Genomic DNA, 23,264 nt, shown 5'->3' on the forward strand with positions numbered 1-23,264 from the left:
AACCTTAGTTAACCTCTTTCATTCTGGACTCGGTGATTCAGGTTGTTGGATTCAGAATACACTGCCAAGATAGGACTGCTGAGTTTTTCTAAGGCAGGGGAGAAGGAGTATGCTTTATGAACAACTCCTTATGGTGTTCAAATATAACAGTGCTATCCCTGTCCTGTTCACTAGACCTGGAACAGCTCATGATCAAGTGTCAACCTGCCACGGGAGATTTCAGCGATCAGTTTGGTAGTAATGACCATTCCACATCAGGCTAGTGAAGAACAGGCTCTAGACGAACTGAGCAATGTAATCAACAGGCATGAAACAGCACATCCTGATGCCCTCACCATCATTTTGGGGGATTGTAACTAGAGCAGCTTGAAAAGATCCCTAAATAATTATTACAAACAAATCACCTAGTAGCAGAGGAGCAACACACTTGACCACTGTTACACCACCACCAAGAGTGCTTACCGTGCTACCCCACACCCATGCTTTGGACAGGTTGATCACCTGGTTGTACTTCTACTCCCTGAGTATGGGCAGAGACTGAAGACTGCAGCACCAGTAGTGAGGACCAAGAACGTATGGACAAGGGAAGCACAGGAGCGCCTATAGGACTGCTTTGAATCGGTGGACTGAACTGTATTCAGCGATTCATGTTCGAGTCTGAATGAGTGTGCCACAGCTGTCACTGACTTCATTAAAACCTGTGTGGATGAGTGTGTGCCTACGAGATCTCACTGTACATACCCAAATCAAAAGGTGGCAATGAACCAGCAGGTTCGTAGTCTGCTGAGGGCTAGATCTGTGGGATTCAAGTCTGGCAACCCAGGTCTGTACAAGATAACCAGGACTTGCGGAGGGCTATTTCAGGAGGTAAGGAACAATTCCGAGCAAGGTTAGAGGCAACATCAGACACGTCAACTCTGGCAAGGTTTGCAGACCATTACTTCCTACAAAGCAAAGCGCAACATCATGAGTGGCTGAGATGCTTCACCCCCAGATGAGCTCACTGCTTTTTATATTCATTTTGAAAGGGAAAATCAAACTTCAGCTCTGAGGATCCCTGCAGCACCCAGTGATCACTGTCTTGGAGGCCGACGTCAGGCTGTCCTTCAAGAGGGTGAATCTTTGCAAGGCGTCAAACCCCACTGGTGTACCTGGTAGGGCTCTGAAAACTTGCAACGACTCACTGGAAAAGGTGTTCAAAGACACTTCAGTCTCTCATTGTTACAGTCAGTAGTTCCCACCTATTTCAAAAGGACAACAATTATACCAGTGGTCAAGAAGAGCAGGGTGAACTGCCTGAATGACTATTGTACAGTAGCATTCACATCTACGGTGATGAAGTGCTTTGATAGGTCGGTTATGGCTAGAATGAACTCTTGCCTCATCAAGGACCTGGACTAACTGCAATTTGACTATCACTACAATAGGTCTACGGCAGATGTGAACTTATTGGCTCTCCAGGCGGCCTTAGATCACCTGGACAATACAAATACCCATGTCAGAATACTGGTTATTGACTACAGCTCAGCAATTAACACCAACATTCTACAGTTCAGATAGAAAAGCTGCAGAACCTGGGCCCCTGTACCTCCCTCTGCAACTGGATCTTTAACTTCTTGAAGGGAAGTCCACAATCTGTGTGGATTGAAAATAACATCTCCAGTTCACTAACGATCAACACTGGCCCACCTCAGGAATGTGTGTTTAGCCCACTGCTCTACTCTCTCTAACCCCATGACAATGTGGCTAGGCACAGTTCAAATGCCATCTATAAATTTGCTGATGATAGAACCATTGCTGGCAGAATCTCAGATGGTGAAGGGAGGGCGTACAGAAGCGAGATACATCAGCTGGTTGAGTGGTGTCACAGCAACAACCTTGCATTCAACATCAGTAAGACCAAAGAACTGATTGTGCATTTCAGAAAGAGTAATATGAGAGAATACACAACAATCTTCATAGAGGGATCAGAAGTAGAAAGAGTGAGCAATTTCAAATTCCTAGGTGTCAATATCTCTGAGGACCTAACCTGGACCCCACATATCAACAAAGAAGGCAAGACAGCGGCTATATTTCGTTAAATGTTTGAGAAGATTTCATATGTCATTAAAGACATTTTTTATTATTTACTTATTTCATCATTTACTGGCATAATTTACGTATTACTATTTAACTATTTATGGTTCTATTACTATTTATTATTTATGGTGCAACTGTAACGAAAACCAATTTCCCCTGGGATCAATAAATTATGACTATGACTACTATAACACTTGCAAATTTCTACAGCTGTATCGTGGAGAACATCCTAACTAGCTACATCACTGTATCGCCGTCTGGTACAGGGGTGGAGGGCTACTGCGCAGGTTCAAAATAAGCTTTGGAGAGTTGTAAAATAGTCAGCTCCATCTCCGTAGTATCCAGGACATATTTAAGAAGCAGTGCCTCAAAAAGGTGCCGTCAATCCTTAAGGACCCCCATCACCCAGTACATGTCCTCTTCTCACTGTTACCATCAGGCAGGAGGTACAGGAGCCTGAAGGCACACACTCAGTGATTCAGGAACAGCTTCTTCCCTTCTATCATCCAATTTCTGAATGGACATTGAACCCATCAACACAACCTCAGTACTTTTTTGTTTTTTGCACTGATTTAAATTACCCGTAAATATATATATATATACTGAATAATAAGAGAAAAAAACTGAATTGCAGTGAGTGTATATGTGCATACACACTTCCTGTAATTCAGTTTTTTTCTCTCTTTAATTACATATTGCATTGTACTGCTGCTTCAAAGTTAACAAATTTCAAAATTAATGCCAGTGATATTATACCTGATTCTGATTCTGATTCATGAACTAAGAAATAATATGCCAAAAAAAATGATATATTAGAATAGTCATCGAATGATAGACATGCTTCTGCATATTACCAGAAAATATCAGTGGGGTTCGTATAAAGTGGCCTTAATTAATTAAATAATGTCTTTAATTCTAGATACAGCACGGAGTAAACCCTTCCTGTCCTTTGAGCTGCGCAGCTGCAGGATCCCCCAATTCGCTGCTAGCCTAATCACAGGACAATTTACAATGACCAATTAACCTATTAGTCAGAGGAAACAGGAGCTCCCAGAGAAAACTCACACAGTCATGGGGAGGATGGACAGACTACATAGGAATTGAACTGCGAAATCCGACACCTCGAGCTGTAATAGTGTCACGCTAACTGCTATACTACCGTGGCGCCGCTAGGCTGTCGTGACAAAATGCATTTACCAGAGTCCAGGTCAACACTGAATCATGAACTGCACTTTTTAGTAAGTACTGTCAGGGAATCAATTGAGAAAGGTACAGTATATTTAGGCATTTAGGGAAATAGTAAGTTTGCTTCCCAGCAAATGAAGTAATGCCGCTTTTCTCCCTCATTGCACAATTGATAATTGATTTTTTCTGCCCCTGCACCACAACCCCTTCCCCCACCACCATGTCCAAGTCGTTTCATGTCACTCTGTAAATTTGACCAAGGGCATCTTTGTGTGAGTGGCCCTCATGTGTTTCATGTGGTCTCTGCGTCAGATGGAAACAATGCAATGTAATTCTCCCAGAAGAACAAAGTTTTCACACTGTGGTGATGTATTGGAATATAACTAAGGAAACTCTCCCCTACCTTTTCATCTTCTGTCACTGACCTTAGCCTTCAGAACTCTCTCTGATCTTCCCAACTGCTTGACCCTTCAACTTCCTCCAGATTTACCCTCTCCCGAGCTCTGACTGATCTCAGTACCAAGTGGCATAGGTTTTGTATTGAAAATTTTTTGTACTGGTGGGAAACGGAAATTTTCAGAGATCACCCATTGTTACTACGTCAATGCAGCACCAATTTAGTGCTCTCATTTGCCTGAACTAGAATTCGTGCCACACAGCTAGCTGTTCACTAAATCACAAGGTCGGTGTATCTTTCAACTATCTGATGCACTGATTAAAGCTACTACCAAGTGACTCACAAGGTCTTAATCCATTCTCTGTTGATAGTAAAGCAACTCTTCTTGATGCTTTTCACTGAATTTATTGCTTCATGTTTGAAGTGCTGATAATACAAGCTCATACACTCATAAGAGTTTTGGAGCAAAATATTGTATATAAGTGTTTCTTTAAGAATTGAGTGTACGATAGAATATAGAGCACACTACAGTATAGGCCATTCGGCCCACAATGTTTTGCTGACTTTTTAACCTACTCCAAGGTCAATCTAACTTTTCCCTTCTACGTAGTCCTCTACCTGCTGATCTGTGATAATCCAGAAGCAGGTTATTCAGAAATCCCAATGACCTGGCATCTGGCTCACTGAGAGATATTTTTCTCACCTTTAAACTCACTGGTGCCTCATTTGCTGTATGTCTCAGAAATACATCAGGACCCTTTCCCCCCATTTCCTTCAAGCTCACAGGGGCTTCAAATCCTATGACCCCTTCAGACTGACATCTCATTTTCCATTCTCTATTTAAACTCACTGGGACTATTTCTTTGGCATCTTTTAAACTCATGGGGACCCCATTTCCATGTTCCCTTTAAACCTACCATGACCACATGTCCTACTATCCTTAACATTAACTGATGGCACGAGCGTCACTTTCTCTAACTTCCAGGTAAATTCTACCCACCCCCTTCTGTTTATCCATTCCTCATTCTGAATATCTTCTTACCTCTTCTCTTCTCCTCATCTGCCCGTTACCTTCCTGGTGTCTCTCCTCCTTCCCTTTCTCCCATAGTCTACATTCCTCTCCTATCAGATTCCTTCCTCTTCAGCCCTTTATCTACCTATCACCTCTCATCTTTTCACTTCATCCCCTCAAACACCAGCATGTTACCCTTTAACTTTATCAGGTTCACTGGAACGTTCTGAACATAGGAAAGTCTGTAGATGCTGGAAATCCGAAGTAACATGCACAAAATGCTGGAGGAACTCAGCAAGTCAGGCAGCACTTATGGAAATGAATACATGGTTGATGTTTTGAGCTGAGACCATTCTTCAGGACTGAAAAGGAAGGGGGAAGATGCCAGAATAAAAATCTTGGGAAGGGGAATAGCTAGAAGGTGATAGGTGAAGCCAGATGGATGGGAAAGATACAGGCCTAGAAAGAGTTCTGATAGTAGAGGAGGGTTGACCATAGGAGAAAGGGAAGGAGGAGGGGACCCAATGGGAGGTGCTAGGCAGGTGAGAAGAGGTAAAAGGCCAGAGTGAAGAGCAAAGAGGGAGGGATTTTTTTAACTTGCAAAGAGAAATCGATATTCATGCCATCAAGTTGGAGGTTACCCAAACGGAATATAAGGTATTGCTTCTCCACCTTGAGGGTGGTCTCACCTTGACACAAGAAGAGCCATGCACTGACATGTTAGAATGGAATTGGAATTAAAATGCTTGGCCACTGGGAAGTTCCGCTTTTGGCAGATGGAGTGGAGATGCTCAAAGAAGCTGTTAGTTTATTTCACTGGAAAGTTTATGGATATCTAATTTTTTAAAAAAAAATGTAAATTTATAGTATCTGAGATACCAATAAATATAATAATTAACACAACCTGTCTCATCTTTTTTGCCCTGAAGGAAACCTTGAAATAATTTTCAGGTCTCAGGGAACACCTGCATAAAAATTACTATATCTACAGCTCACAGTACATTAGTGTGATCAGTAAAATGTAGTTATAATAATCCAAAAATAATCTTCAATGCTGTTTTGAGTAGAGAATAAATTTTTAGCCAACCTTTCTTGAAATTAATATCTTTCTTTCCCTTTCATTAATTGTAAAAACTCAAAAGGCAAACATAATAAATTTCCCAAATCTGGGTCAAATTTGTGATAAGCACACACAGATTTCACTGAACTGATACTGAATTGATACTATTTCTATCCTTGCTCTTGAAGCTTGTTAAACAAGATAAAGCTTGCTCACACATGTAAGAAGCTGAAAACTGCAGCAAAATGTTCATTGCTTTCCTATGAATGGCAGGATATCTTCTTTCACAGAAATCCAGAACTTGTCCAGGGGCAGGTCAGTAAATCTCATCTTTAGTGCACAATCAGGGTGTAGCTTACAAAGTTTTTCCTCTTCTCTATAAGTCTCAGGCTAAGCAGAAGATTCAAAGAAAGGGCTCCTCACCCTGCACTTGTGTTGAAAGGGAGGAAAATACTGTTCGGTTTTGTGCTGCATTTCTTCCAGGTGGTTTTCAATAATACTTGAGACTTTCTGATACCCTTCCTCACTCTCAAGCCCAATCAGCAGTGGAAACATTTCAAGATCTCCTTTTTCAATATGAATTTTCCAAAGACTCTGTTTCCTTTTAAATCCAAGAACCTTGTCACTTGAAGTCAAATCATTTTCCCCAGGGCCTTGCAGAGACTTGTTCAATTGGCTCATATGATGAAAAATGTCTGCTAAGTACCTTTGTAGACTAGTTTCTGCAGCCCTTCTTCATTTTCAAAGCATTCAGCAAAATCGGGCCTACTATTTTCTTGAAAGTACTCCTACAGTTCACCTTTCAGCTCATATGCCCTGTTGAGAACTCTTCCTCTGGTAAGCCAGTGGATTTCTGCATGTAACCGGAGATTGGTGTGTTCTTTGTTCAGGTTTTCACAATTCTTTTTAAACATTCGTGAGTGAACTGATCTTACACCTACTAAATAACTTGCTTCCTGAACCCTTTTACTGACTGTGACATTATTTTCAAATACTTTAATCTGTTTTGAGATTCCAATAGTCCCAATATAATTAGCACTGTTACGAGTCATATGGCTGTGATTTGTAATTAAGTGTCTTTTCAGTTTTGCTGGAGTCATTGCTACATCTGCAAGTTGTTTGCCACAGACCAGGCACAATGGAATAGGACAACTTGGATCACCAGTCCATGTAAAACCCATTGATAAGTAGCTTTCATTATATAGACAGACTGCTTTTGTATCCACTGTTGGCTCAGAAGATTGTAATTCTTAGTCATAGTCATAGTCATAGTCACAGTCATACTTTATTGATCACGGGGGAAATTGGTTTTCATTACAGTTGCACCATAAATAATAAATAGTAATAGAACCATAAATAGTTAAATAGTAATATGTAAATTATGCCAGTAAATTATGAAATAAGTCCAGGACCAGCCTATTGGCTCAGGGTGTCTGACGTTCCAAGGGAGGTTGTAAAGTTTGATGGCCACAGGCAGGAATAACTTCCTATGACACTCTGTGTTGCATCTTGGCGGAATGAGTCTCCGGCTGAATGTACTCCTGTACCCAACCAGTACATTATGTAGTGGATGGGAGACATTGACCAAGATGGCATGCAACTTAGACAGTATCCTCTTTTCAGACACCACTGTCAGAGAGTCTAGTTCCATCCCCACAACATCACCGGCCTTACAAATGAGTTTGTTGATTCTGTTGGTGTCTGCTACCCTCAGCCTGCTGCCCCAGCACACAACAGCAAACATGATCGCACTGGCCACCACAGACTCGTAGAACATCCTCAGCATCGTCCAGCAGATGTTAAAGGACCTCAGTCTCCTCAGGAAATAGAGACGGCTCTGACCCTTCTTGTAGACAGCCTCAGTGTTCTTTGACCAGTCCAGTTTATTGTCAATTCATATCGCCAGGTATTTGTAATGCTTCACCATGTCCACACTGACCCCCTGGTTGGAAACAGGGGTCACCGGTACCTTAGCTCTCCTCAGATCTACCACCAGCTCCTCAGTCTTTTTCACATTAAGCTGAAGATAATTCTGCTCACACTATGTGACAAAGTTTCCTACCGTAGCCCTGTACTCAGCCTCATCTCTCTTGCGGATGCATCCAACTATGGCAGAGTCATCCAAAAACTTCTGAAGATGACAAGACTCTGTGCAGTAGTTGAAGTCCGAGGTGTAAATGGTGAAGAGAAAGGGAGACAAGACAGTCCCCTGTGGAGCCCCAGTGCTGCTGATCACTCTGTCAGACACACAGTGTTGCAAGCAAACGTACTGTGGTCTGCCAGTCAGGTAATCAAGAATCCATGACACCAGGAAAGCATCCACCTGCATCGCTGTCAGCTTCTCCCCCAGCAGAGCAGGACGGGTGGTGTTGAACGCACTGGAGAAGTCAAAAAACATGACCCTCACAGTCCTCGCTGGCTTGTCCAGATAGGCGTAGACACGGTTCAGCAGGTAGACAATGGCATTCTCAACTCCTAGTTCGGACTGGTAGGCGAACTGGAGGGGATCTAAGTGTGGCCTGATCAAAGGCCGGAGCAGCTCCAGAACAAGTCTCTCCAGGGTCTTCATGATGTGGGAGGTCAATGCCACCGGTCTGTAGTCATTGAGGCCACTGGGGCGTGGCGTCTTCGGCACAGGGACGAGGCAGGACGTCTTCCGCAGTACAGGAACCCTCCGGAGCCTCAGGCTCAGGTTGAATACATGGCGAAGTACTCCACATAGCTGAGGGGCACAGGCTTTGAGGACCCTGGTACTGACACCATCCGGTCCTGCAACCTTTCTTGGGTTGAGATGTTTCAGCTGTCTTCTCACCTGTTCAGCTGTGAAGCCCACCATGGTGGTTTCGTGTGGGGAAGGGGTATAGTCATGAGAGCAGGGTGGGGGACTGTGAGGAGGGGTAGGAGGGGAAAGTGGAATATGTGTTGGTTGGGGGCCAACAACAGATGACTCATGTGGGGGATGGGCAGGGGCCACAATATCAAATCTGTTAAAGAACAGGTTAAGTTCATTGGCCCTGTCCACACTGTCTTCAGCTCCTCTGTTGCTAGTTTGCCGGAACCCAGTGATGGTCCTCATCCCCCTCCAGACCTCTCTCATGTCGTTCTGCTGGAGTTTCCACTCAAGCTTCCTCCTGTACCTGTCTTTAGCCTCCCTGATCCTGGCTTTCAGGTCACTCTGTGTTGCCCTCAGCTCCTCACTATTTCCATCTCTAACTGCCCTCTTTTTAGCGTTCAGGATGTCCTTAATGTCCTTTGTCACCCATGGCTTGTTATTTGAATAACAAGGGACAGTTCTTGTTGGAACATTGCAGTCCACACAGAAGTTGATGTAATCAGTGATGCACTCCGTGAGCCCATCATATCCTCTCCATGTGGCTCACAGAGTGCCTGCCAGTCTGTCACCTCAAAACAACCCCGGAGCGCCTCATAAGCCTCCTCCAACCATTTTCTCATTGTCCCCGAGGTTGCAGATTTACTCTTCACCAGAGGCACGTAGCCGGGTTTGAGATGCACCAGGTTGTGATCTGACCTTCCCAGTGGGGGGAGGGGAGAGGAGCTGTATGCATCCTTAACGTTAGCGTACATCAAATTCAGAGTCATAGAAACATAGAAACATAGAAAATAGGTGCAGGAGTAGACCATTCGGCCCTTCGAGCCTGCACCGCCATTTATTATGATCATGGCTGATCATCCAACTCAGAACCCCGCCCCAGCCTTCCCTCCATACCCCCTGACACCCGTAGCCACAAGGGCCATATCTAACTCCCTCTTAAATATAGCCAATGAACTGGCCTCAACTGTTTCCTGTGGCAGAGAATTCCACAGATTCACCACTCTCTGTGTGAAGAAGTTTTTCCTAATCTCGGTCCTAAAAGGCTTCCCCTCTATCCTCAAACTGTGGCCCCTCGTTCTGGACTTCCTCAACATCGGGAACAATGTTCCTGAATCTAGCCTGTCCAATCCCTTTAGGATCTTATACGTTTCAATCAGATCCCCCCTCAATCTTCTAAAGTCCAACGAGTACAAGCCCAGTTCATCCAGTCTTTCTTCATATGAAAGTCCTGCCACCCCACGAATCAATCTGGTGAACCTTCTTTGTACTCCCTCTATGGCAAGGATGTCTTTCCTCAGATTAGGGGACCAAAACTGCACACAATACTCCAGGTGTGGTCTCACCAAGGCCTTGAGCAGTGTTCTAGCTATGGTAACATGGTTGAAGTCACCCGAGATGGTAATGAGGGCACTTGGGTGCTGGGTTTGTAATCTGGCTATGACGGTGTAAATGATGTTACATGCTGACGTCGGGTTGGCAGAGGGAGGGATGTACACAACAACCACAATTGCATGCGAGATTTCCCTTGGCAAATAATATGGCAGGACTCCAACAGCAAAAAGTTCAATATCTGGGCTACAGACACGTTCCTTGATCGTAATATGCCCAGGATTGCACCATCTGTTGTTTGCCAGAACAGCAAGCCCCCCTCCTTTACACTTACCGCTCTCAGTGCAATTCCGGTCAGCACGAACGGTCTGGAAGCCCTCTATGGAAACGCTTTGATCAGGTATGTCCTCGTGCAGCCACGAACCTTATCAGAATTGTCCGTAGGCCTAGGCCTAGAATCATGCTCTTCCATCTCACATCTCATCTTCAAAAATCTCCACACTGGGCCATCTTTAGAATTAAAAATTTATCCGATTTTCTACTACATTGGTGGCTTGTTTGCTCCCATAAGTCAGTTGGTAGCGTGTAAGGGAAAGTTGGAGGAGGAAACTCGGGAGGGAGAGCTGATGTCACAACCCAGGCTGGGCAAGTCCTCCCCTCTGTGCAACACAGTGTTCACCAATTATCAACCTACCATCCTCCCTTCTGTGCAATAAAACACTCACCAATTATCAGCGTATCGTCATCCCCTCTGTACAATACAGTGCTCACCGATTATCAGCCTGCTGTCCTCCTCTCCGTGCAATACAGCGCTCACCGATTATCAACAGCCTCCCCTATCTTGCGACAAATACTGAAAATGGACTCAAAAAAATCAACGTAGTTTTACTGCTTATTGCCATACTGGGCTGAGTTTGCTAATAAGGCCGCTCAGTCACTGCCCACTACTGTGAGTACAAGCCTCACAAGTTGCCTAAAGTTCAAAGAACAACGTTTTTTTAAAATCACGATCTCTCGCAGAACTCCTGGTGACCTGTCACGAAACATTAGGATTACGCAGAAACTCGGTTGAGAAACCCTAATCTAGCAGCTCAGAAAATTAATCTATTTGGTGTGACCAAAATTGAAAGCTCCAAATTATTGGAGCTTTACTGTACTACCAATTTAATATTAATATTTTGTTGCAGCAAGTACTGCTGTTTAGTTAGAATAAATTGCCTGCAATAGAAGAATTTCTGTTGTCAGGCTTGTCTAATGTGAATTATGGTACTTGCACCAATACTAATTCAATCCATGGACTAATGTCACACTGGGGATACTGGTGCTTGTGGAAGTAACAGAGAAGGAATGGTGAAACTACAGTAGGTAAAAGTTTACAACAAGATTCAAACCATGCTGGGCAGAGGGCACTACAACTGAAATTCCTGCAGCAAAGTAAACTAAACTTCCCTGGAAACATCATGTTGCCGATTTCCAGAGAGGGAAATTGACTTCCTAACTGGAAGACCACAAGCTGTGCGGATTGGTGATAATATCTCCTCCTCATTGACGATCAACACTGGTGCACCTCAGTGGTGTGTGCTTAGCCCACTGCTCTAATCCCTATATACCCATGACTTTGTGGCTAGGCATAGCTCAAATACCATCCATAAGTTTGCAGATTATACAACCATTGTTGGTAGAATCTCAGATGGTGACGAAAGGGTGTACAGGAGCAAGATATGCCAACTAGTGGAATGGTGTCACAGCAACAACCTGGCACTCAATGTCAATAAGACGAAAGAGCTGATTGTGGACTTCAGGAAGGGTAAGATGAAGGAACACATACCAATCCTCATAGAGGGATCAGAAGTGGAGGGAGTGAGCAGCTTCAAGTTCCTGGGTGTCAAGATCTCTGAGGACCTAACCTGGTCCCAACATATTGATGCAGTTACAAAGAAGACAAGACAGTGACTATACTTCATTAGGAGTTTGAAGAGATTTGGCATGAAACAAATACACTCAAAAACTTCTATAGATGTACCATGGAGAGCATTCTGACAGACTGCATCTCTGTCTGGTATGGGGGAGGGAGTGGGGCTACTGTACAGAATCAAAAGAAGTTGCAGAGTGTTGTAAATCTAGTCAATTTCATCTTGGGTACTGGCCTACAAAGTACCCAGGACATCTTCAGGGAGCGGTGTCTCAGAAAGGCAGCATCCATTATAAAGGACCTCCAGCACCCAGGGCATGCCCTTTTCTCACTGTTACCATCAGGTAGGAGGTACAGAAGCCTAAAGGCACACACTCAGTGATTCAGGAGCAGCTTTTTCCCCTCTGCCATCTGATTCCTAAATGGACATTGAACCCTTGGACACTACCTCACTTTTTTAATATATATTGTTTCTGTTTTTTGTACGAGTTTTAATCTATTCAATATATGTATACTGTAATTGGTTTACTTATTTATTCATTATTATTATTCTTTATTTTGTTTTTTTTCTTCTATATTATGTATTGCATTGAACTGCAGCTGCTGTTAACAAATTTCATGACATATGCTGGTGATAACAAACCTGATTCTGATCCTGATTCTGATTAATTCATTTAGAATTATGAAATGTTAAATTTCTCAAATCTGCAAATGAAGTAATTAGATTAGATTAGATTATGACAACAGTGTTGGAATATAATGAAGATAAAGAAACTAAGTGCCTTTCCAATATTTTCAAAATGAAAGGCACAACATTTGAAACTATTTACCACATGTAAGATGGCACGTTCTTATGTATGTAACTGGAGCTGGTATGAACATGCATAGCATTGCTTGGGAAAATTGAGACACTGAAGGTTTTGGGTATTTGATCCTTCACAATATTCCACGTGGGAATTTAAACTGGAGGTGGCAGTGTTTTTTTTTTACGAGGTAGAGTTGCGAGCTCGACATCAACTCGGCACGGACGAAGAGCGCTCTCGGGAGCGGTCTGTCACTGGATTGAACTGGGAAACCTCCGTTCTCAACACCGGCGCTGATCTCACTGTGCCATCAGCTGACCGGTCGTGGCAAAAGCATTCCATAACCAATGGAAACTGTATGATAGGCTCAGTACCGGAAAGATATTTACACTCTGGAGTCGGGCTATGGAGATTGACGGCCAAGTTTTGTATTAATATGAAGAAGGCAATAAGAAAACAATGCTCAAAGAGAAGCAACACACATCAAAGTTGCTGGTGAATGCATCAGGCCAGGCAGCATCTCTAGGAAGAGGTGCAGTCGACGTTTCAGGCCGAGACCCTTCGTCAGGACTAACTGAAGGAAGAGTGAGTAAGAGATTTGAAAGTTGGAGGGGGAGGGGGAGATAAAATGGTAGGAGAAGACAGGAGTGGGAAGGATGGAGCCAAGAGCTGGACAGGTGATTGGCAAAAGGGATACGAGAGGATCATGGGACAGGAGATCCAGGAAGAAAGACAAGGGCTGGGGGGGGGGATCTCAGAGGATGGGCAAGGCGTATATTCAGAGGGACAGAGGGAGAAAAAGGAGAGTGAGAGAAAGAATGTGTGTATAAAAAAAAGTAACAGATGGGGTACGAGGGGGAAGTGGGGCACTAGCGGAAGTTAGAGAAGTCGATGTTCATGCCATCAGGTTGGAGGCTACCCAGATGGAATATAAGGTGTTGTTCCTCCAACCTGAGTGTGGCTTCATCTTTACAGTATAGGAGGCCGTGGATAGACATGTCAGAATGGGAGTGGGATGTGGAATTAAAATGTGTGGCCACTGGGAGATCCTGCTTTCTCTGGTGGACAGAGCGTAGGTGTTCAGCAAAGTGGTCTCCCAGTCTGCATCGGGTCTCGCCAATATATAAAAGGCCACATCGGGAGAACCGGACGCAGTATATCACCCCAGTCGACTCACAGGTGAAGTGTCGCCTCACCTGGAAGGACTGTTTGGGGCCCTGAATGGTGGTAAGGGAGGAAGTGTAAGGGCATGTGTAGCACTTGCTCCGCTTACAAGGATAAGTGCCAGGAGGGAGATCAGTGGGGAGGGATGGGGGGAACGAATGGACAAGGGAGTCGCGTAGGGACCGATCCCTGCGGAAAGCAGGGGGGAGGAGGGAAAGATTTGCTTAGTGGTGGGATCCCGTTGGAGGTGGCGGAAGTTACGGAGAATAATACGTTGGACCCGGAGGCTGGTGGGGTGGTATGTGAGGACCAGGGGAACCCTATTCCTAGTGGGGTGGCGGGAGGATGGAGTGAGAGCAGATGTACGTGAAATGGGGGAGATGCGTTTAAGAGCAGAGTTGATAGTGGAGGAAGGGAAGCCCCTTTCTTTAAAAAAGGAGGACATCTCCCTCGTCCTAGAATGAAAAGCCTCATCCTGAGAGCAGATGCGGCGGAGACGGAGGAATTGCGAGAAGGGGATGGCGTTTTTTCAAGAGACAGGGTGAGAAGAGGAATAGTCCAGATAGCTGTGAGAGTCAGTAGGCTTATAGTAGACATCAGTGGATAAGCTGTCTCCAGAGACAGAGACAGAAAGATCTAGAAAAGGGAGGGAGGTGTTGGAAATGGACCAGGTAAACTTGAAGGCAGGGTGAAAGTTGGAGGCAAAGTTAATAAAGTCAACGAGCTCTGCATGCGTGCAGGAAGCAGCGCCAATGCAGTCGTTGATGTAACGAAGGAAAAGTGGGGGACAGATACCAGAATAGGCACGGAACATAGATTGTTCCACAAAGCCAACAAAAAGGCAGGCATAGCTAGGACCCATACGGGTGCCCATAGCTACACCTTTAGTTTGGAGGAAGTGGGAGGAGCCAAAGGAGAAATTATTAAGAGTAAGGACTAATTCAGCTAGACGGGACAGAGTGGTCGTAGAGGGGAACTGATTAGGTCTGGAATCCAAAAAGAAGCGTAGAGCTTTGAGACCTTCCTGATGGGGGATGGAAGTATATAGGGACTGGACATCCATGGTGAAAATAAAGCGGTGGGGGCCTGCACCTCTTCCTAGAGATGCTGCCTGGCCTGCTGCGTTCACCAGCAACTTTGATGTGTGTTGCTTGAATTTCCAGCATCTGCAGAATTCCTGTTGTTTGCGTTTTTAAATTCAAAGAGATGGACCATATTTTCTAACATTTCAGGTTAGCTGTGATAGAATCTTAAGTTCCCTCAGTAACACTGATCAGGAATAAGTTTTAGTCCATGAAAGAATTAACAAATTAAACTAAGACCAGTTTCAATTAGATACAGTATTAAAAGAAAACAAAAAAAAATACCCATCAGTTTCATGCCACATCTATGGGAAGAGAAACAGCAATAATTGTTTAGGTTGAAATGGCTAGCCTGGCCTGCTAAGTATTTCCAGAGTTTCCTGTTTTTACTTTAGAATGTCAGCATCTACAGCTTTTTTTGTTGTTTTTATTTTCCATTTCAGTTATAATCTAGCAAATAGAAAACTATGCTCTATGCGACCAATACATCATGGGCCCTCATAATATTTTGCAGTCTAAATTATTTGCATGCAGGAGAAGTATATACCAAAGAATGTATATGTAAGACTTGCTTTGCCTAGTGGCATGATCTCAGGGGTGGCTGCCCCTCCCTGGCCAAACTTTAACACTCTTGTTTGGGTGGATGCTGCGTGTTGTGTCCCCGTGTAACATCAATACCCCAAAATAACATTCAGTCCACAATGTGCAGTTAAACGATTAAGATTTTATATTTAAGTATGGGGTTAGTAGAGAAACAAAGGAAAAGGAAAACAAATAAAAGGCGCCAATAATCTCATCAGCATGTCCAGTGCACAACGTTGGAGCTCACGGATTCCCTTTCGCTGATCCACCTTCACTCGTCATCGACCCCTGGGCTCCCGCCCCGAGCCCAGGCCCAGCGGGTCTGGCAACCGTCTCCTCAAGCCACGCCTTCTCTCTTCATCCTCTTTGCGCCTTCTCCACCAAGCCCGCTCAAACTAGCAGCTTTCACACAGACAGAAAGAATAACATCTATCCCAATTGGTTAGCAAATGAATACAAGTCCCGTTATCACTAATTATAACCCAAACATGCTGCTATAGAGAACCACTGTCTCAGCAGTTAACAGTACAGTGAAGCCATTTTATTCACCTTAGCAGTAACATAAGAGAAGAAACCCTTACATATACAAAATAGTTATGCATCCAATCTTAGTGTTTGGGCAATATTCTCCTACATTTCCCCCCTTTATTGCTCATACATTGTGACAGAGACACAACATAAAGATCTTTACTCCTTTGGATGTAAGGAATAAAATAAGTTCAATACAATACAATATAATGGGGGAGGGAAGAGAGGACGGTCCATGAGTCAGGCAGGGAAACATGGGATGGATCTACAGGAAAGGTATCACTAAGCTTGCAGATGTGAAGAGAAAATGTATAAGGATGTTGCCGGTCTTGAGGATCTGAGTTAAAGGGAAAGGTTGAATAGGTTAGGAATTTATTCCCTAGAGCACAGGAGAATAATGGGAGATCTTATAGAGGTATACAAAATTATGAGGGGTATGAATAGGGTGAATGCATGTAGGCTCTTTCCCCTCAGGTTGGGTGAGATTAGAACTAGAAGTCATCGATGGTTGATAGCAAATGTAAGTATGCTTCCTGTTAAGGAGATGATATCAAAGGTTCAAAGGTCGAATTTAATGTCGGAGACGTATACAATATACGTATATCCTGAAATGCTTTTTCTTTGCAAACATCCACGAAAACAGAGAAGTGCCCCAAAGAATGAACGACAGTTAAACGTGAGAACCCCAAAGTCCCCCCCAGCTCCCCCTCCTGCGTGTAAGCGGCAGCGAGCAACGATCTCCCTCCCCCACCAGCAAAAAAAACACGCATCGGTACCATCACCAAGCCCAAGCGTGTGCTAAGCAATAGCAAAGACACAGACCAAAGTTACCCCAAAGGCTTCACATTTCATCCAACATTCGACAAACCACAGGTTCTCTCTCTCCTTGGCAAGGGAGAGGGTGGTGTCCCCCCATTTTCACAGCAAGCGGGAGACATAACAACAACCCGCTGGTTTACGATGTTAAAAGTCCATTTTGTCACTTTTTCTGAGCTCTGTGTCCGAAGATCACAAAGACCTCGGGTCTTCAGGCCCACAGCGAAAGATCTTGCGGCCTCCCCGACAACACACGAGTCTCCTGCTGCGACACCGATCCTCGATCCGCCCGTCTCCAGAGCCCCGAGATCTTAGGCTTCCGAACACGATCGAGACTCTCAGGCAAAACACTTGGCATGTCGAATAACTGTCAGTCCTGGAACCCCAAGAACGGGTCCCATTCCCGCAAAGAACCGCTTGATATTAATGCAATGATAGAACAGCTTGCCAGATCAAGTGTGTCTAAGACCCAGGTGAAGAGATAGAAACTATTGATGCCTGAAGCTCACAGTTCAGAGATATGAGGCATAAATTGCAATGTAGAGTTCGATGGACAAGAATACTGAGAGACAGAATGAATTAAATTAGTCGTTAAATTTCCAACCATGCACAGATCTCTCTGCAATAATTAATTTAATATGTATAAACAGTTATTTAGTTTTGTGGGATTTATTTCATTCTGAAAAACCATAGTGTACAAAAGTGTTGAGTGCACTAAATGCCCCATTTGATGCATTATTATACCAGGCACTGCTGGTCAATAACGCACCAATGTTTGCTCTGTTTTGAGATAATAGGGATTTGCACAGCTGAAATTTCAATCTTAATATAATTGGCAAAAACATACAAAATAAGGTTAACCCAAAAGTCATTTCCTTGTAGTTAATGGGGATTCATTAATCTAAACTCTATTCTTTCAGGGTGATGCTGAAGGGCTGAAGATGAAACGAGTCTTTCTCAGGCTCCTCCATTGATGGAGGTCTCAAAGCAAGCCAAATTCAGTCATTATCAAGAGCTGGCAAACAATTCCCTCATTGCCCTACATTCCTTCTTCCAACATCCAATGTCCATGAGTAAAATTAAGCGTGGTTTACTGGAAAATAAAGACTGAATGGTTGTAGGAAGATACAGTTCACACCTGCAGAAACAAACTTTGGCAGAAGTCCACCCTTCTCCTTGGTCACAATCAATCATTCATATATGTCCTTAATTAAGCAAATATGACACTTGGATTGGATATTGGATTTGATATTCAAAGAACCCTGCCAAAAAATTGGGCCCAATTGCATCTGTTTTTTGAAGTTCATAGATCATGCAAAAAACGTGCCCAGCAACTATTTTGAAGCCTGTGCATAAATTTGCAGAAAATTTGCCTGACCGTGCACTTCTGGTTGCAATCCATTCTAACCATTTCCTATTGTCTATTGCAAGGCCTTCAAATTAAATTAATTAGTATTATAATCTATTTCAGACAGCTGTGACATATACTCTCCTCATTTAAGTTATTATAGATGTTATGGTATATCACAATGAAAGCAATGAATACAGGCAGTCTGAAGTGGTTTTCCACCCAGCTGGAATACAGATATATTTAAGGTAAAGAACATGCATGGTAATTTATATATATTTACAAATGGCATCAGAATCCTTTGTGCTACTTCAATAAACTCACTCACTTGGTATTTTGGCTGTGGCAGGTTAGCAGATTTTTAGATGATTTGACCTAACTCCTGTTAATAACCAAACAACTATTTCACTTTTTTAAAAAAAAATGCCACATAGTGTTATATATTTTCCAGTACATCCACTCAATTCATAGGCAATGGGAAATATGCAAGCATTCCAGATGTTGGGTCTGGTCGCAAAACTATCTATGCAGTAAAAATGAATTAAAATCTGCACCTGGACCATCACCCCCGTCTCTGACCGCACTTTCCTCTTTCATCCTGGATCCCTGCTCACATTCTTGGCAAATGAATGACTCAGATGCCAGGCCAACAGCATCTAGAATTATTTGAATGCATGATTACTGGACTATTACAGGCAACAACAGCTTGCGGCATCGTGCACCAGTGCAATATGCTGCCACTGTGTTGCCTTGGAGCCAGCCTATGATTAGGGGCACTGCTAACCTGTTTCGTAGCTCGGGAGTGGGAGTGTGGGGAATGGGATGGATCCCGCCTCTGCTGGCTCACCTTCCATGTCTGGCAAGCAGCTGCACCCTGTGAAATGCTCAGATGTTAAAGTGTGACAAATCACATCCATAATTTCTGAAAACAAACATAGCCCAATTTTGCACACAAGTGATTTTTGATTTATCATCTGTAATTAACATTCAAATATGACTGAAGTCCTAGTTCTGTGCACAAGGCTTCAATGAAAGTGAATTTCAAAAATAATTCACAAAGGTCTACCTAGCATGTGACCAAAAATGAATTTCTTACCCAGCACGAATACCTGCTTCAAAATGAATATAAAATTACACTAGAATTTTAAGCCTAGTAGGAGACAATGTGACGTTTTTGTTGGCGAATGACTTTGAAGTAATTTCCTCCTCCACTGGAAGCCACATTACATTTTCTGCTTCTTTGAATGTTCTTTTTATGGCATCAATTTGATTCACATTAACAATTAGAAAAACTCCACAAGAGTATGCTTATAAAATATACTAAACCAGAAAATGCTGGAGCAACTTAACAGGTCAGGTTACATCTATAGAAATCTGGGGTATCTTGTCAATTACTTTTTAAAAAAATATGCTGCACGCAATATGAACAAATTATATATTCAGAAATAAAGAAGAAATATATGTGTGTTTATCTCTGCATTGCATGTTCCTGATTATTCATATGGACTCTCATTTGTTTATTGTGATTTTAATAGGCCAAAAAGAAGAAAATCTTCATTTAAATTTCTGCCAGATGTACGTAGAACTACCAGTGAAAATTTCAACATTTTTGACAGACAGTGAGAGATGCAGATTCAAAGGCGATATGAAGAGAGAGATAGATGTCACATAGTTTAAAATATTGAAGGGAACCAAAACCAATTGGATTGGCAATGGTTTAAATGTAAAACCAGTAATAGCAATTATGCAAAAAAAATGACTGCTGTGTTATTACCATTCAGGAAAGGATATCTGCCATCTTTAGCCACTGACCTATTTGTGACCTACCAATGCTGAAAGTTCAAAGTAAATTTATTGTTAAAGTACATACTGTATATATCACCATGCATTATTCCAAGATTCATATTTTTGCAGACATTCACAGTAAAACAGAGCAATGCAATCGAATCAATGAAAAACTACACATAACATGAATGTACACGATCACACACAACTACAAATATGAATTAACCTTAAGTGTTTCATCAGTTCATGATGTTAACAATGACCACATCCTGAGGAAGATAAAAGTTAAAAAAAGGATTTTAGGTCTAAGATTTTTGTTCGTATTGCCAGTTAATTAGAGCTCAGGAAATGCGGATTCAACAGAAATCCTCTGTACGTTCAGGAGTCTTGTATGAAGAAAAACCTGCTACTGCTATGTCTTCCAGTAAACAGAGGACAATATCCAAGAAAGTTAACAAAAAGCCAGACAGGAGACAACGTAACTCCTCAGAGACTTCTCCATGACCTATTTCATGCATATCATCCACCTTTATAGCTAAAAATTAATGTTACACTTAAATTCAGCCAAACAGCAAGAATATTTTGGTCGTCAAGTAGTAAAATTAGAAGGACAAATAAATTAGACATATTGATTGTAATTGGATGAGTTTGCATGGATTAGTTTAGCAATATCATTTGCAGCCTTGGGTGTTGAACAATTTATCTTATTTGGTTTATAGTAAAATTGGGTGGTAAGATTTATGTTTTTCATTGATAGCTTGGAAGCTACGGAAAAAAAATAATCAAGATCTATCAATAAAATAGGCATGCCATGAATTGGTAAGTGGAAATAAATTAGTAAATAATTCATTAAAGACAAGATCATTCTAATCACTGACATGAAGCAGAATAAATGCTTTCTTAGGGCTATTTAAAAAAAAACTTGAAAGTACTGTAGATCCAATACATAGAATAGAAATAAGCAAATGTATAAAGTGTAATATGCACCTAGAATCTAAAATATTTTGACCAGATCCCTTATCACACCTTACATAGCCTCTGGTAACTCAATAAAGAAAGATAAGCATGTCCTTGCAAGGGAATATCAGGTATTGCTAAGGTTGAGATTAGATCCTGTTTAACAATTTTGGTTTATGCCAGGCATTAACTGCATAAAATCCTTTTGATTTTCCAATTAACCTGGAAGTGTAATTGGTGCTTTTTAATGGACTGAATATAGTTATAAAATTAGGTAAAGGCCAAGGAGGCCAGTTGAGGTGGCATGGTAGCGTAGTGGTGAGCACAATCCTTCACAGTGAAGGTGACCGGGGTTCAATTCCCACCACTGCCTGTAAGGAGTTTGTACGTTCTCCCTCTGACCACGTGGGTTTCCTCCGGGTGCTCTGGTTTCCTCCCACTGTCCCATGATTAAGTTAAGATTAGATTGGGGTTTATTGGGCGGTGTGGCTTGAGGGGCCAGAAAGGCCTATTCCACGCTGTATGTCAATAAATAAATGTGTTGTATTGGACCTCATTTAGTATAGCAAAATGTGTTCAGTGTATAACTAACACACACAATGGAAGAGAGTAAACAATTGACGTTTTGGGCTGAGACCCTTCATCAAGACCGTTTAGTCTTTTTCATAGATGCCGCCTGGCCTGCTGAGTTCCTCCAGCATTCTGTGTGCATTGCTTCGATTTGAGCATCTATAACTTTTCTCATCTTTATAACTTGTAACTAGGCAGTTTAAAGCGGGTTGATCTCTTAACCAGTTTAAGTATATAATTGAAGTCATCTCAAAACCGAAGTTGAAACCTTTACCTACATTAAAACTGAGCAAAAAATAAAATTGGTCCCAGAAAGCCAAGAAAATGCACAGCTGAAAAGGTGCTGATTTAGCCCACTGTCTCTGCGCTAGCTTTTTGAAATAACAATCCAATTAGTCACAACCCTGTTTTCCTTCCAATCTTCTGTTCAAAGTTAACATAATTCTGCTTCCGCTATTCTTATCGATAGGGCGTGCCAAATCATTGTGGCCGAGAAATTGAATGTATTTGCAATCTTTATTGAAATACATAATTGACATTAAAATAGTTTGCACTTCCTTTGAAGAGTCCTTTTCCTGCTGAAATCGACCCATCAGAAACCAAAGCGGAATTTCTTTTTCAATTTATTAAGACATACAGTACAGTAATAGGCTCCTCTGTCCTAATATACCCGTGCCGCCCACTAACACCCATATGACCAATTAACTGACTAACCCATACGTCTTTGGCAGGTCGGAGGCAACCAAAGTACCTGGAGGAAACCCACAAGGTCATGAGGAGAATGATCTGACAGACAGCGGTGGAAAAGAACGCGAGATACTGGCGCTGTAATAATGCTACGCTAACCACTATGCTGGTGTGCTGCCCCCTGCCCCCTTAAAATTTGCTCCTGATTCACCTTAATAGCTTAGGATGTTGGAGGGAGAAATAGAGATTCATCCCTTTGATTCGATATTTTCATCATTAACTACCTCAGCACCATTCTCCTGCACCACTACCGCATCGTTTTCTTCCAGAAATCCAAATCCCTTCACTTTGAATAAACTTGATGACTGATCCTCCTCGGCGCTCAGGGTAGAGAATTCTCAGAGTTCAGCATCCTCTGAAGAAAATTCTCCTCTGCTCAGCAATAAATGGCTCAACACCGATTCTTGGCTTTAGACCGCTCAGCCAGGGAAAGCATCCTTCCCGCAATTACCCATGTTGCGCCTGTAAGGATTTTGAGAGTTTCAATGGAATCTCGATTTGATTTGACACAAGCAACACATTCCATTTTATGTTTCAATGTATACATGACAAATAAACTAATCTCTCTAATCTGTTAAGGAGATTCGTTTTAGTTGTCACATATACATTGAAACATACAGTGAAATGTGTTGTTTCCGTCAAAACAAACAGTGAGCATTGTGCTGTGCAGCCCTTGTGCCGCTACATTCCCAGTGCCAAAATAGAACGCCTACAATTTACTAACCTGAACCTGATCTCTCATTCTCCTAAACTCTCGAAGATACAGACTCAGTTTACTTAATCTCCTCTGATATGGCAAATGCTTCATTGGATGTTAAATCAACTAGCAATGTTATCCACAATTCTGGGTGCTGCAACCATGTTGACCAACGCCAATAGCTGAGCACGTACTTGCAAGTCACAGATTCATAAAGTCATGCAGCATGTAAACAAGATAATTGGCCAATTATGTCCACGTTGACCAAAGGACACCCTTCTGTGTTAATCCCATATTCCAATGCTTGGCCCATAACCTTCCATGTCGAAGTGATTCGACCTTCTTAAATGCTGTCAATGGCCCCCTTCAACCACTCTT

The sequence above is a fragment of the Mobula birostris genome, chromosome 19 (assembly GCF_030028105.1).
Source record: "Mobula birostris isolate sMobBir1 chromosome 19, sMobBir1.hap1, whole genome shotgun sequence".
Taxonomy (NCBI): Eukaryota; Metazoa; Chordata; class Chondrichthyes; order Myliobatiformes; family Myliobatidae; genus Mobula; species Mobula birostris.